Here is a 10,888-nt window from a genome sequence, read left to right on the forward strand (position 1 = left end):
GACTCAGCAGGTCAGGCAACATCTGTGGAAAGATAAAGATTTAGGGTCTGGGATTTTTAAGAGAGAGGAGTTCTGTTCTTCTGCTACCTTCTAGTCATTCTGCAATGACCAGATAGTTTAACTTCGAAAAGCTACACCGAGCTAGTCATGGGAATCAGGAAATGTTCACAGTCGTCGAGTCCTTCAGTGTGGAAACAGGTCAACTTGCCCACACCGACCAAGTTGCCCCATCTACTCTAGTCCCACCGACCTGGATTTGGTCCATATCCCTCTAAAACAGTCCCTCTAAAACTCACTGCACAACAAATGACATCCATGTAGCATTGTGAAGTAAAATGCCACAAGGGTCTATGCAGGATGGTTCGACACATAAAAATTCGACACCGAGATGCCTAAAAAAATTACCTGTTATCAAATCGTAGAGTGATTCAGCATGGAAACAGACCCTTCATCCAATCATGTCCATGTTGAACATGAAGCACCGAGCTACCAATCCCAATTAGTACCGATAAGCAAAATCTTGGTCAAAGATGTAGATTTTAAAGGTGGAGTGAGATTGATTCAAACAATTAAAAATATCAAAGTTTCAAATGTGACTTCAGCTGTGTTAATCCTGACTGCGGTAACTTCTGCTATTTCCCTTTATGCCAATGTCAGACCAAAATCAGTAATCAAATACATTGTTCAAGAAGGAACTGCAGATGCTGGAAAATGGAAGGTAGACAAAAATGCTGGAGAAACTCAGCGGGTGCAGCAGCATCTATGGAGCAAAGGAAATAGGCAAAGTTTCGGGCCAAAATCCTTCTTCAGATACATTATTGCTGGATCAAAGTACAGGTACTACCATTCGCTTTCATTGAGTCATAGAGTTATGCAGCGTAGAAACAGGCCCTTCGACCCAACAACAGGCCCTTCGGCCCAACATGCCCACGTTGACTGATATCCTCCATCTACACTAGTCCCACCTGCCCGTGTTCCGGATGTGGGAGGAAACCGGAGCACCTGAAGGAAATCCACATGGTCAAAGGGAGAACGTACAAACTCCACACAGACAGTGCCTCCTCCCGAGATCAGGAACAAAGCTGTGAGACAGCAACTGTACCACTGCACCACTGCACCACTGCACCACTGCACCATTGCATTGTGTTGGTCTCCCGCCTTTCTTCCTCTGTGATGTTGCTAACTTTGCTCAAATTCCACAGGCTTGTGTCATGAGAAACTTGTCAAAAATCACTCTAAACCCATGCGCGTGACTTTAAAACCTCAGGGTGAACAACACTGAGGTAAATATCAATCTGATATCTGCGAAGAAGTGAACTTCCTCCTCTTGTGGCCCAAATGTCCTCAATAGGAGAGTTTAATCGTGAACTGATGCAGCCTAGTTACTGTCTCTGGGATTAAATGTCCAACTCCCCAGGGAGACAGGTCTCACCATTAGCATTGTTTGTACCATTTGTGACACATCCTGATGAAATGGGTTTGCTCGGAAGGAAGCAATTAGGCCTGCAATTCAATCCAGGAGTTCATGACTTTAGCAGCTTGCTTGAGTTTCACTCCCATGGGTCATGAAATCATCCCGATCAATTAGATTACAACCTTCTTACTTCCAAGAACTTATGAGGTGAAACTTATCCCTGCTTCACGAAGATAGTGCAGGAAGCGCACTGGAGGAATTCGGAGAAGGGAATGGAGACTTGTGGCTGTGAGGCGGAGGTGACCTTGATAATGCCCCTGTCCCACTTAGGAAACCTGAACGGAAACCTCTGGAGACTTTGTGCCCCGCCCAAGGTTTCCGTGCGGTTCCCGGAGGTTTTTGTCAGTCTCCCTACCTGCTTCCACTACCTGCAACCTCCGGCAACCACCTGCAACCTCCGGGAACCGCACGGAAACCTTGGGTGGGGCGCAAAGTCTCCAGAAGTATCTGTTCAGGTTTCCTAAGTGGAACAAGCATTATACTCTGCTTAGACGTGGTGCCTACCTTAGCTACTTTGCATGGATGGCAGGGAAAGCAGTGGGTAGGCAGTTGAGGCATCAACACACATCTTCGCCACCATTCGTCTCTCCCTGCCAGGACATTCATCCCAACTAAAGTGCTTCTCCTGCATCTCCTCCCTTCACTTCATTGCCCACAGTTAATATTCAGGTCATCCCCAGCATATGGCCCGTACATGTGCCAGGGCGTTTGGAATGGGGTTGCTGGTAGATGTGGGGCTGCAGGCATCTTCTTGACTTGAAGCCTAATTTCTGACTTGCAAACGTCCTGAAATGGAACTCACTTGTAACCTGGGCAAGACTTGTATCACAGGACAGTGAGATCATAGACAAAGAAAAAGATCATTAATCCCTTTGGAGGTAGATAAAAATGCTGGAGAAACTCAGCGGGTGAGGCAGCATCTATGGAGCGAAGGAATAGGTGACGTTTCGGGATGAGATCCTTCTTCAGACTGTCGTGTCCTTTTTGTGTAAACCAGCATCTGCAGTTCTTTGTTTCTACAAGACATAATATTGACAAATTTCTTGGAAAGGTAATCGCCAATTAATATAATCATAAATTCAGGATAAGCCACAATACCAAGGCGTATCCACTCACTACAGGCTGTGTACTTGTCAAGCGTATTCATGTTACAAAAAAGGTCCAACGTGCACTCGTTTAGTTTAGTTTAGGGACCGAAGAAGGGTCTTGACCCGAAACGTCACCTATTTCCTTCCCTCCATAGATGCTGCCTCGCCCGCTGAGTTTCTCCAGCATTTTTATCTACCTTCAATTTTTCCAGCATCTGCAGTTACTTCTTAAATATTGTTCAAGAAGGAACTGCAGATGCTGGAAAATCGAAGGCACACATCGTCTGAAGAAGGGTTTTGGCCCGAAACGTTGCCTATTTCCTTTGCTCCATAGATGCTGCTGCACCCGCTGAGTTTCTCCGGCATTTTTTTATCTACCTTCAATTTTTACAGCATCTGCAGTTCCTTCTTAAATATTAATCCCTTTGGGCTTGTTCTGCCATTCAGTAATATAATAGCGTAGGATCTACACAGCCACTGTTTTATCATATCACTAAGTACCTTCGGAGATCAAAAATCTCTGATTCAAAATGAATGGTTAATTTAGTTATTGTTGCCATTCGAAGAAGAGAGAGAAGAAAGCAATGCAAACTTTCACAAGCACGTGACCTTCTGAAAGGCCAGTCTCTAGTTTGCTTCTATTCCCAGTCCTTCCATTCCTTTGTCCTTCGTCGATTATTCCTTTAGATTCGCCCGTTCTATTTACCTCAAGCACTGTAGCATTAGAGTTGCTGTCTTACAGCGGCAGAGACTCAGGTTCGATCTTGAATATAGGATCTGTCTCCCTGTGACTGTGTGGGTTTTCTCAGGGTGCTCTGGTTTCCTCCCACATTTCAAAGATATGCAGGTTTGTAGGTTCGTTGGCCTTGGTGTGTCGGATAGAACTAGTATATGGTGATCGCTGGGCGGCATGGACTGGATGGGCCGAAAGGCCTATTTCCACGCTGTATCCCTAAAAAAGAACTAAACACTCTACATGGCAACAAGCGATTACCTTTCCAACCGATTTGTCAATATTCAACGATATCATGTCTTGTAAAAACAAGGAACTGCAGATGCTGGTTTATACAAAAGGACATAAAGTGCTGGAGTAACTCAGCAGGTCAGGCAGCATCCCTGGAGACCATGGATAGGTGAGTTGGATGATCAGCCATGATCATATTGAATGTCGGTGCAGGCTCGAAGGGCCAAATGGCCTACTCCTGCACCTATTTTCTATGCTTCTATGCAATGTTTCCAATCACAATGTTTCTTTAGTCTGCAGAGATGCTGCCTGACCTGCTGAGTTGCTCCGTCACTTTGTGTCCTTTTAATATCATATCTTGTCTTCATTTCTGTCTATTATCCCCAGACCACTTAGCTATGAAAGATCTATAGATCTTAGTCTTGAACATATAGAGTGACTTGGCATCCACATTGCAATTTCCAAAATAGATGATGCTCATGGTAAGAAACTTTCCTCATCTCTGCCCAAAATAGTTGATGGCATACTGCATGGCATGAAGGGCACCATTTATGCCCTTCACCGCGAGTGGACCCTGCTTCCTGTATCACAGGAACGTTAGATAACGGTGTGAGATTGCCATAAAGGAAAATATCAACATTTATCTTGGGCATGGGTAACACACCTGAAGCCACGTTTGAATCATTTGAGAAATATATATGCCTCAGTAGTCTTCTGCAATCCCGAGTTTAGAAATTGACCTGAAATCACTCTGTATAAGGCAGCACAGTGGTGCAGTAGTAGAGTTGTTGCCTTACAGCGCCAGAGACCCGGGTGCGACCCTGACCACAGGTGCTGTCTTCGGAGTTTGTACGTTCTCACCGCGACCGCATGGGCTTTCTTCGGGTGCTTCGGTTTCCTCCCACACTCTAAAAATATTGAACGGAGATGAGGAAACACTTTTTCCCCACAGAGAGTGGTGAGTCGGTGGAATTCTCTGCCTGGTGGAGGCCGGTTCTCTGGATGCTTTCAAGAGAGAGCTAGATAGGGCTCTTAGAAATAGCAGAGTCAGGGGATATGGGGAGAAGGCAGGAACGGGGTACTGATTGGGGATGATCACATTGAATGGCGGTGCTGGCTCGAAGGGTCGAATGGCCTACTCCTGCACCTATTGTCTATTGTCTATTAGCCTCATGGAGTAATGCATAAACCTCCAAACCTGTACATCTTTGGAGTGTAGGAGGAAACCGAAGATCACGGAGTAATCCCACGCGGTCACGGGGAGAACGCACAAACTCCGTACAGACAGCACCTGTAGTCGGGATCGAACCCAGGTCTTTGGCGTTGCAAGGCAGCAACTCTACCGCTGCGCCACCGAGCCGTCCTGGCTAGACCTCAATGATAACAATCTAGTAAGGACAGGGGAAACGATTTAGTGATGCTGACTGAGAGTAGGCAGAACACACAGGAGAACTCCTCTGCAATTTTTAGATTAGTTTAGTATAGAGGAAAATACATCCTTCAATCCAGCGAGTCTGCACAGAACACCCATACACTAGTTCCATCCTACACACCAGGTGGCAATTTATAGAAGCCAATTAAACTGCAAACCTGCATGTCTTTGGAGTGTTGGAGGAAACCTGAGCACCCGGAGAAAACCCACGCAGGTCACGGGGAGAAAGTACAAACCCCGTACTTTCAGCAGCACCCGTAGGCAGGAACAAACCTGGATCTCAGGCGCTCTGAGGCAGCAGCTCTACCACTATACCGCCGTGCCGCAGCGGTAGAGAACATACTTTGTACCTTTCAATGCACTGAAGAGCAAAATGGGGCACGTGGATGAATGTTTCACCAAAAAATCAGCATGTTTGACAGCACAGTACTTCTTCAACATTGGACAGGATATTGCACGTAGACCTTTGGACAGAAATTCCTAGTGAGGAACTGAAAACCAGAACCTACATGATTCAGAGACTTGAACTTCCTCGCTGCAGATGCAGGTAAACACATGTTAAAATGTAGAAATGTCAATTGTAGTCTGAAGAACCTGAAACGTCACCTATCCATGTTCTCCAGAGATGCTGCCTGACCTGCTAAGTTGCCCCAGCACTCTGTGAAACGTCACCTATCCATGTTCTCCAGAGATGCTGCCTGACCCGCTGAGTTACTCCAGCACTGTGTGAAACGTCACCTATCCATGTTACCCAGAGATGCTGCCTGACCTGCTAAGTTGCCCCAGCACTCTGTGAAACGTCACCCGAACATGTTCTCCAGAGATGCTGCCTGACCCGCTGAGTTACTCCAGCACTCTGTGAAACGTCACCGAACATGTTCTCCAGAGATGCTGCCTGACCCGCTGAGTTACTCCAGCACTGTGTGAAACGTCACCTATCCATGTTACCCAGAGATGCTGCCTGACCTGCTAAGTTGCCCCAGCACTCTGTGAAACGTCACCCGAACATGTTCTCCAGAGATGCTGCCTGACCCGCTGAGTTACTCCAGCACTCTGTGAAACGTCACCTACCCGTGTTACCCAGAGATGCTGCCTGACCCGCTGAGTTACTCCAGCACTTGTGTCCTCATGACTCCCCTGACTTGCAAAGTGTTAGTAATAAAGCGAAGGGCCGAATGGCCTCTTTCTATGCTTCTTTATGTAATTCATCCACCCCGTTCAGTAGATTCATGTGAATATAGTTTTCCCACTGTACACTGAACATTCGTAAGCCATCTTCTGGATTTGACATTCTGCCTCAGCATTCAATGTACACAGCAAATGGACTGAGCTGTGAATTCCCCACTGGCAATAGCTGACTTTTATAACTAATTCCAATTGCTTCCTGCCCTTTATTTTGTGCTTCAATCAATTTATCATCTGATTTTCCTGCATCCACCTTCATCCTAAGTGTTTGTATTTTAGTCGTGCAAAATCTCGTTACCCATTTGGTGCAGCTGGTAGAGCCGACGCTTTATAGCTCCAGCGACCCGGGAATAATCCCCACCTTGGGTGCTGTCTGTGTGGAGTTTGCACGTTCCTGTGTGCTCTGGTTTCCTCTCGCGTCCAAAAGATATGTGGGTTCATTTGCCACTGAAAATTGTCCCGAGTGTGTGCAGATAAGAGATAGAATCTAGGCGGGTGGGCGATTGGAATGAATGTATGTTGATAGATACAAAAAGCTGGAGTAACTCAGCGGGAGAGGCAGTATCTCTGGAGGGAAGGAATGGGTGGCATATTGGGTTGGTTCCTTCCTACACAATGAATGTTGATAGGTTGAATGGGAATGGTGCTTGATGGCAAGCATGGACTCTGTGGGCCGAATGGCCTGTTTCCATGCTGTATGACTCAAACTCTTTTGTCCAAATACTTGCGGGGCTGCCATCATTCACCAGTTCTACTTTGTTAGGCGTGACCTGCTTTCCACAATCCATATGGGGCTTTCAGTATTATTTTTATTCTCGCTAAATACTTTCTTTTCTAAGCGGGCTCTGATGTCTCTTGTACTCCAGATATCAGTGCTTTCAGCCGGAATTTTTTTTTTGACGATTCTTCTTGGGATGAGTAAGAGTGTCAAGGCAGGCAGGAAAATGGGGTTGAGAGGGAAAGATACTGTCGATCAGCCATGATTGAATGGCGGAGTAGACGATGGGCCGAAAGGCCTGAAGGACCCGTCCCACTTTCACGAGGTCATTCACGAACTCTCATAGAAACATAGAAACATAGAAATTAGGTGCAGGAGTAGGCCATTCGGCCCTTCGAGCCTGCACCGCCATTCAATATGATCATGGCTGATCATCCAACTCAGTATCCCGTACCTGCCTTCTCTCCATACCCCCTGATCCCCTTAGCCACAAGGGCCACATCTAACTCCCTCTTAAATATAGCCAATGAACTGGCCTCAACTACCCTCTGTGGCAGAGAGTTCCAGAGATTCACCACTCTCTGCGTGAAAAAAGTTCTTCTCATCTCAGTTTTAAAGGATTTCCCCTTTATCCTTAAGCTGTGACCCCTTGTCCTGGACTTCCCCAACATCGGGAACAATCTTCCTGCATCTAGCCTGTCCAACCCCTTAAGAATTCTGTAAGTTTCTATAAGATCCCCTCTCAATCTTCTAAATTCTAGAGAGTATAAACCAAGTCTATTCAGTCTTTCTTCATAAGACAGTCCTGACATCCCAGGAATCAGTCTGGTGAACCGTCTCTGCACTCCCTCTATGGCAATAATGTCCTTCCTCAGATTTGGAGACCAAAACTGTACGCAATACTCCAGGTGTGGTCTCACCAAGACCCTGTACAACTGCAGTAGAACCTCTCTGCTCCAATACTCAAATCCTTTTGCAATGCACTCTCCCGAGTTTTCCCCTTGATTCGAACTCGCAGAATGTTCGTAACGAGTCCGTAGGAGGTGGTAGTAGTTTGTAGATATTTTGTAGCGGCTCGCTATGCCAGCTAGCCGTAGGTACGTGGGGCATCAGGTAAGTCGGGACGTTTTTTTTCCAGCCCGATGAAAAACATCCACGAGTAAAAAAATAGTCGGGATGAAAAAATTTGCAACTTTTTACATATAGTTAGTTCGTGGACAGACGGTAGAAGGCGGTGAGGGCAGTCGTAGATACTTGTGGGTACTCGTAGATATTCGTGGGTACTCATAGCTCGGCAGCTGGACAGAGAAATAATGGTGAGTGATAAAAAAAGCTTAAGTCAACATCAGCACGTTGACCTCTGTCACTCCAGTTCGTGAGCATACTCGCGGAAGGTCGTAGGAGTTGGTAGATTACCAAAATCTTGATTTTTTTTTTTAGGTCCTTTAAACTCGGCAGAGGTTTTGGATTAAGTCGTGAAAGTGGGACAGGCCCTTAATTCTGCTTCTATGACTTATGAACCTATGATGAGGCATTAAGGCAGTGCCCAATCCTAAACTGTCCTTTAAGGAGGTGTTGGTTCAACGGCTTGTTTATTGACATGTGCACAAAGGTGTAGTGAAACCTGAGCCACTATCTACCTCCTTGGAGACCCTCAGGTTATCTTTAAGTGGAGGTTACACAAAAAAGCTGGAGAAACTCAGCGGGTGCAGCAGCATCTATGGAGCGAAGGAAATAGGCAACGTTTCGGGCCGAAACTATCTTTAAGTGGACTTTACTGGACTTTAACTTGGACTAAATGTTATTTAGGGGTCGCCTGTATGGTTGTGAGCGGTCTCCTGTGGTCATGAGAGGTCTCCAAAGAGTCGTAGTGTCTTTCTGGTCGTCGCTGAATTTTCAACATGTTGAAAAACCTACCACTGGTCGCGGCAGTCGCCTGTAAAGGCTATTTTAGACTGAGGTGAGAAAAAACCTTTGCACCCAGAGAGTTGTGAATTTGTGGAATTCCCTGCCACAGAGGGCAGCGGAGGCCAATTCACTGGATGGTTTTAAGAGAGAGTAATGCCCTGTCCGACTTAGGAAACCTGAACGGAAACCTCTGGAGACTTTGCGCCCCACCCAAGGTTTCCGTGCGGTTCCCGGAGGTTTTTGTCAGTCTCCCTACCTGCTACCACTACCTGCAACCTCCGGCAACCACCTACAACCTCCGGGAACAGCACGGAAACCTTGGGTGGGGCGCAAAGTCCCCAGAGGTTTCAGTTCAGGTTTCCTAAGTGGGACAGGGGCATTATTAGATAGAACTCTAGGGGCTAGTGGAATCAAGGGATGTGGGGAGAAGGCAGGCAGGCACGGGTTATTGATTGGGGACGATCAGCCATGATCACAATGAATGGCGGTGCTGGCTTGAAGGGCCGAATGGCCTCCTCCTGCACCTATTTTCTATGTTTCTATGTTAAAGGTCCTGTAAGTGGGACAGGCCCTTTACTCAAGTAATTCATGCAATCTGTTAAACCAAGTTATTAACTCGCTCTGCCTCCTGCAATGATTTCAAGAACAGAAATATTATTTAAATGTTTTTTTTTTTTTTTTTTTTTATTTATTTACTTTTTTTTTGGGGTTTTTTTTTAATTTTATTTTTATTAGAAGTACGGTAAATTACAATCCTACACAACACATATATCTTAATACATTTTTTGTACCGCTTCATTTTTTTTGAGCTTTAAGAAAAAGGTAGAAGTAAGGAAAGTAAAGAAAGTGCGCAAGAGTCGTGAAGTGCAAGAGTGTTGGGAAAAGAAAGCCCCTTAGAAAAGAAGTTAGAGAAGGAAGTAAAGTGAGAAAGTAGACCCTAGAAAAGAAAGAAAAAGAAAATAGAAACAATGGCTCTATTATAACATTAAACTCCGCAGAAAGGGGACTACCAACCAAGTCTGTTTAAATGTTATTTAAATGTTAACAGCTAAACCACTTCCCCTTCGCATCTCGCCACGTCGGGCTCTCCAAAGCGCACCACTTCACAATTGTCCTTGTTGATTTTCAGGTGGGGTTTAGCAGGATTACGGGGAGAGGGTGTGGGAGTTGAATATCACATGGATTGTATGTGAATTACTCGAGTTGAACAGACGTGGCACAGTGGCGCAGCTATTAGTGCTGCTCCCTCACAGCCCCGTCGACCCCGAGCTCGGATGCTGTCTGTGTGGAGCTTGAACCTTCTCCCAGTGACCGCGTGGGTTTCCTCCGGGCGCTCCGGTTTCCTCCCACATCCCAAAGACGTGCGGGTTTGTCGGTTAATTGTCTTCTGTAAATTGCCCCTAGTGTGGCGAGTGGGATTACAAATAGAACTTGCTCCACAAGCCCCTGTACACTGAGTGTACGCTTTCTATGTTTCTATGAGTGGCCTAGATCTCTACTGTGGCCTCTCAGTGATGCTGCCTGCGTCTCCATTTGGCTGACGACACTCTGAAGCCTCCACTACCATTGTTACTTATGTCGTATTTTGTAGACTTTATAACACTGCTCCCGACACCCAACACTAGATTGTTTATAAAAACTAATAAATGCTCACGTGTGGTCTTATAGTGCATGATATTTACAGTGTACATATCCAGCAAACTATCAACAATGTGTAATATTTACAGTGTATGTTATTCCTGATGTGTCGAGTTTACATATCAAATTGCTCATTGAGGTTTTCACAGCCTGAGAATGTGTTACATTGGATGTGTAAAAGTTGTAGATTACCTTGGTCTGCTGTCTTTCACGAGTGTTACAGGGGGGGTGGAGACCGCTGCTTTGCTGTTCTTCTCCCGGGGTATTGGTTGAGTCACGACTGATCTTTCCCCTGTAAGGTCCCTGATATCATCTTCTGGGATGTGGGCGGGAACTGGAGCACCTAAAGGGGAAACCAAGTGGTTGCGGTGAGAACGTGCAAACTCCGCGCAGAGAGTAAACTTGCTATTCTGTTATACTGCTTACAGCTGCAAGAACGTGTAGCAGTCAATAAAGGGCTATAGGCCTATTGCGAGTATAT

Source organism: Leucoraja erinacea, chromosome 37, assembly GCF_028641065.1.
Source record: "Leucoraja erinacea ecotype New England chromosome 37, Leri_hhj_1, whole genome shotgun sequence".
NCBI classification, from domain to species: domain Eukaryota; kingdom Metazoa; phylum Chordata; class Chondrichthyes; order Rajiformes; family Rajidae; genus Leucoraja; species Leucoraja erinaceus.